The 6014-nt window shown below is 30.0% G+C and overlaps 1 long non-coding RNA gene across 1 annotated transcript; it reads left to right on the forward strand.

Moving 5' to 3' along the window:
• The first annotated feature begins 25 nt into the window (after positions 1 to 25).
• LOC106783595 lies at positions 26 to 2273 on the forward strand. Its single transcript, XR_001381331.1, has 3 exons — positions 26 to 85; positions 198 to 464; positions 573 to 2273. It is a non-coding gene; the product is annotated as an uncharacterized LOC106783595 (long non-coding RNA).
• Positions 2274 to 6014: the final 3741 nt, after the last annotated feature.

Below are 6014 nucleotides of genomic sequence, written 5' to 3' on the forward strand. Positions count from 1 at the left end.
TTATTGACTAATATAAAAAAAAGGACAGAATAATACTTTTTATTTATTTATATATAAAATTGAATCTTATTCACTGATGATAAAGGTAAGAAAATTTCACGTCGATACATTACTTTGAAAAATTCAAATTTACGAAAGAAAATTTCTGAAATCAATTAAGTTAGTTCAATCAAACGTTTATATAGCAATGATTTCAGATATTACAAAATAATTGATAACATTGTTTGTACACTTACTCTTACGAGTTGTATAATATTTTAATATTGGTATAAACAACAAAGTAGATCACGAAATAGATTGGCTTTCTATCAGCGAGAGGGCGCCACTATGAAGTATTTGAAGGATGCGAATAGTTTTGAAATTTCCCTCGCAAACGAGAGAAGTTTGTTGCAAAAAGTTTTCAAGAAGAAATATATCAAATTGATTTACACATATAAATATATATGATTAAATAATAAATATCGGTATGTAATATAATAATACGAAAAAACACTGTACTAAGAATAATTTTTTAAATTACTTAAACAACATACGTTCAATAATTAATACTTAACCAATATTTGAAATTACAGGTATGAAATAAATTATTAATTTTACATATGGGGCAAATTACAACTGTAGATTGGTATTTAAGTTTTGGAGTGATTGTTCTATCAACGGTTATAACTCATCCAAATCTTGTGGTTTTTGTAGAAAAACTCTAAGGAAAGCTATTTTTATCTCACCCTGTATATATATACAAGTGACTCGAAAGTTACAAGGCGTTATAAAGGGTTAAAAAGAAATTGGTATGAAACTGCAAGCAGAATGGTAGGACTCGTCGTTAGTCAAAGTAAAAGGATTGATGGGGTTGCTTGAATTGGAAAAAAGTAACACGAAATAAGATTACGAGTGAGTTGTATCTTATTGGGCACGCGTGCCGAACGTAAGTCACGCTAACCTTCTTAATTTTTCGATTCGACGAATTCGTCGGTCCTTTTACCGATGAATTTCGCGGTAATTTCAAGACTATATTACCTTGGCACACCTGTATATGTCGTAGGAGATGTATGTTACTTAAATACGGCCGATCGTCTTCTACGAATTCTCTTGGCTGGTTGCAGACCGCGTGTAATTTTATCCTCTACAGTATTCAACTTGTCCATTATTCATTGGCTTTTCTCTCTCTTTTTTTCGTCGTATATGTATATACTTACTTACGCACACTTATTCTTTTATGTACATTGGCGCCGTAATTAACTTCGAAACTCATTTTCAAATTTCATATATATTTCATTTAAATCAATACAATTTAATCCATATGATTTCAAAGAACAATATCAAATCCTTCAAATTATTCTCCAATTAATTGTACAATCTATATAATACAGGCTGTCCCAAAACTCGCTTTACAGAGGAAAGAAAAAGAAGAAAAAAATCAATATTCATTTATCAATGTGTTTTGTTAAAAAAAAATGTATGGCTTCACTATGCCATCACTTCAAAAATATCTAGCAAAAATAAAATATATATAATTGATTGATTCGGTTAAAGTGACTTTTGTATCGTTTAATTAAACTATGACGCATCCCCATTCGATTATTTTTCACCGATGCGAGAGAGAGGGGTTTGTATAGTTAAAAAAAGAAAAATTTTTGTATTATTAATTTTATAAAATGTTGGAAAATTTGGAAAATCCAAAAATGGAAGGATAAAAATATTGGATAGATCTTGATGGTGTTAGAAAAACTGGGCGCGTTATGGATGAAGACGATCTACAACATTGCTGAAAGAGAACGCGATCGTTTCTAAGAGAATGAGATAGAAATAAAGGCAGAAGTAAAGAAAGATTACATAAAAAGAAATAAATAAATAAATAAAGAAAGAAAGAAAGAAAGGAAGAACGAAAGGGAGAGAAATATATGCAGTAAGTTGCTGAGCACGCATCGTGCTCGGTGGTACTAATTTCCGTGAATCCAACAGCGCCAGGAAACGTTTCTTGTAGCACACCGGGTTGTAAGGAGTTCATGGATAGTAACATTTTATAGTCATATCGGTGATCATCATCGACGGCTCCACGGGCGGCCGATTTCTTTGCTTCTTCCTGGGGCGACTCTTGATCCATGTTTCATGAGCTACCTTGAGTTTACTTCAAGTAACCAATGAGCTATGGGATCTCTTTTTCTTTATCGTAACATCACTTAAGTTAAATTAACTTAAACGAACACTTTCCTCTACATCGATTCTCTGATAATTATCCTTTATTACTTCTATTTCTTATATATTACATAGATACTTATTATATTAACGATCTAATCTCCTGTGTTGAATTTTGTATCAGAAATTATATGATTAATATTTTAATATTCTAATCTTATCTTATGATTAATTTTAATATACATCTTTCAGATATTTATATTATATGTATATATACACATACGTACTTATTATATAAACGATTTAATATCCTGTTGAATTTTCAAGCAAGAATGATGTTATCTATCTCGAAAAATTACATTTTATTACTTCATTTTAATTATTTAATATTGTAATTTTTATCTAGTTACTATTACATTTAATATATTTTTCAGATAAACACGTATATATATATATATATATGGCATATACAGAGGATGAGCTTTTTAAAATTTAAATATAAATATCTCTGATAAAAATATTTTTCTACTAAGAGAAATTTTTCAACGTATAAAAACTTTTTCTTTATTTATGATTCGGTTAACAATTTTCTTTTTTTTTTTTTTTTTCATTATTTATAAGATCAAATTAATTTTGTCGTAAATGGAAACCCATAATGAATAACTTTCGTTTAACAAATATTTTAATTACTTTACTTTCTGTATATACAGTACAACTGTATTTTGCTGTATAATTTATTATGTATATAATGAAGTAAGGGGGAGAAAAAAAAGAGAACGAAGAGATGGATGGATCGATCGAGAAACATACGATGAAATCTCATTAGAAAATACTAGATACTCACGGGAGGTCGACTTTCGTTCGAAACGGCTCTATCTTCATGCGAATCGAAGAACCAGATACAGATTTCTCCCATAAATGGGTGATGTACAATGTAACGATGTCTTCACTCTCCCCTATCGACATCACAATTAGCCTTCTACGTAGACGCAGCTACGAATGGACGTAGCAACGTTGTGCGAACAACTCGACTTTTCCTATCGGCGTTTGCTTTAACTTTTTCTACTTTTTTTTCTTTTTTTTCGTTGATTAAATCGTTCTTTGATCGTACGATTTATAATACATAAATGATGAAGCATTTTTAATTAAAAACGATGTCATTTAATAAACGAAAATTTAATCATTCTGATTGGGAACGAATTACGATATTAGAAGAAAAAAAAGGGTATACAATTAATATTGTTAATATTGTGTGTCTGTGTATATTTGTTTATTTATTATCAGTGTGTTCAGGAATCGTAATAAATGAAACAGATTTTATTCCTGTACATAAAACTCGCAAAGCAATATTTCATATCGATTTCTAGAATTTTTTATTGATATTATACAATATAAAAGAATATATTTATATATTATATTATATTATATTTCACGTTACATTGCACACGAAAAACACTTTCTCATGCATTTGCTTTGTAACGCGTCAATAACTCGAGGGTCCGTATGTACTATTCCGTGGAAATAATGAAAATCGAAACAGTAAATCCCAATGTCAATTCGTTCGACGTCGAAAAGTACTCCTTTACTTTTTTGTTTGCTTATTTGTTTGTTTGTTTGTTTGTTTTATTTCATATATTTTTGTTCTCCTTTTGTTTTTCCAATTTAATTCGAAAATCTCTAGACGCGTTGCCTTTGAAGAATTACTTTGGTAACTGTTTGAAAATTCATTTTGAATACCTATTCGTTAAATATTTGCAATTAAAAATTTTAATGATTTTCGCGAATTTTCCAACCACTAAATAACAATTTTCAGTGGGATTATTAAACAGCGTGAAAGAGTAAACATCAAAAGAGAGTAAGATATAATATCAACAAATAAAACGTTCTCAATTGATTTTACTAAAATTCTATATAAATACAACTTGTTAACAGTCGATGAATGATAATGCGTGATGCACGGTAATTTACAATCTTGATAATGAATAAAATACGTTTTTTTTTTTCCCCTTTCATTTTTCATTTCAAAACTTACAATTAATCGCATTCGTTGAATTCTTTCGTTGAATTCTTTCGTAGCATTTTATCACAAACAAAATACTTTAGATTCTAGCGAAGTAATAAATAACAACATACGTTGTTACTTTGAAATATAAACGTAGTAAACGACGGAATTATTATAAGTTTTTATGATTAGAAAACGAATATATTTAAGGATTAAATGTTTTTTCCTTTTTTTCTATTTTCATTTGGTACAAATAAGGGAGATATTAAAACGAATCGAAATGAGTGAATGGAAAAGTATGATCGCAAATAGATAGATTGTTAAAATTACCTATATCTTTATTATATGTATATATATACTTCTACATATACACATATCCACATGCATATCCAATACATTGCAATATCCGTGCAAGTTTGTAAGAAAGTTCAACTTCGGATTCAATTATCTTTACTCTCTTTCGTCTTACTACCCTAGTACCACACTCTATTCGGTCTGCATTATTCTTTAAGCATTAACGTTTTCCCAGAACGATTATAACGAGATAGAAAGAGAAAGATATGGGATAAAGAAGGAGAGAAAACGTGGATGCGTTTCTCAGATAATGACCATCATTAGTCACTGTCTCGCGAGTAACTTCGATTCGATGCTCACTTTCGATCCTCCTCCTTTTGTTTCGTTAAATTATCTTCGTTTTTATCTTTCTTTATCCTCCAACCCTTCCTTTCCTTCCTCCCTTTCATTTCCTCTCTCTCTCTCTTTTTTTTTTTGTATCTTCAGTAAAAAAGTTGGTAATTCTAAGATCTAAGTAAGTTTTATTATTTGATCGTACTCAAAGTTAGTTCGTAGACATTCCTACGATAAAGAGAGTCACAGGTGAATCCGTAGAATTTCTTGCTAACGAACCCCAAGAGAGGATCTGTGTACCGAAGACTCCACTTCCCCAGATTTGTCAGCCAAGCAAGATGGATAGACTTGTCCACGGCACGCTTTTCGTTTCTCTCTCTCTCTCTCTCTCACTCTCTTTCTCTCCTTATCTCTTTTTCTATTGATCATCTTGCATCATCGACTAAGTCATATTTCTCTTGCATCTTCTTCTTCTTCTTCTTTTTTTTCTACTTTTTTGTTTCCTTTTGTTTTCTTCCCCTTTTCCTATCTGATGTATGTAGTTTAGCTTAGGACAGGTTCCTTACTTTTTAGAGTACGTGTCGATTTCTGACATAATATTTCTACTTGCACGTGTATTTTCAATCCGTTCGAAACTACTTTTAAAGGGAAACCAAGGGAATAAAGTAATGTAAGTCGTGTCGTTGAATGTACGTTGGTCCGTGGTGAAAAGAAAAGTTTAACAAGAAAAAGGAACGAAAAAATAAGAAAAAAAACGAAGTTTTCTCTTTATTTTTACCTTTTTCTTTTTCTTCTATTTATCATTATTTTCTGTCGTAGGGTGCATACTATATATAAGATAGCTATAATATAAAGAAAAAGTCAATTACATGATTTTTTTCCCGAAGCAAACGATCGTGTAATCAACGTTGAGCAATTTACTTTGTAACGTCAAATATTTTCATATATATTATTAACATATATTATTAGTATATTTAAATATTTATATACGCGCACCCGTGTTACCAGGTTTTAATGATCAAATTTTATCGGTATTATTATAAAATATTAACATCCTGTTTGAATATAAACCTCAGCTCGTCGTTTTAGTATACACTAATTATGCTTGTGCATTTTATACCTCGTGATTAAATCTGTGAGATAGGATCGTTGAATTTTTTCTTCTATTGAATATTTTGAATATTCGCGAATAGGGATTATTATATTTACAACGATAAATAGGAATGTGGTCAAAACTTAAAATGAAAAG

Source organism: Polistes canadensis, unplaced genomic scaffold (genome assembly GCF_001313835.1).
Source record: "Polistes canadensis isolate GaletaPanama2010 unplaced genomic scaffold, ASM131383v1 scaffold_23, whole genome shotgun sequence".
Lineage (NCBI taxonomy): Eukaryota > Metazoa > Arthropoda > Insecta > Hymenoptera > Vespidae > Polistes > Polistes canadensis.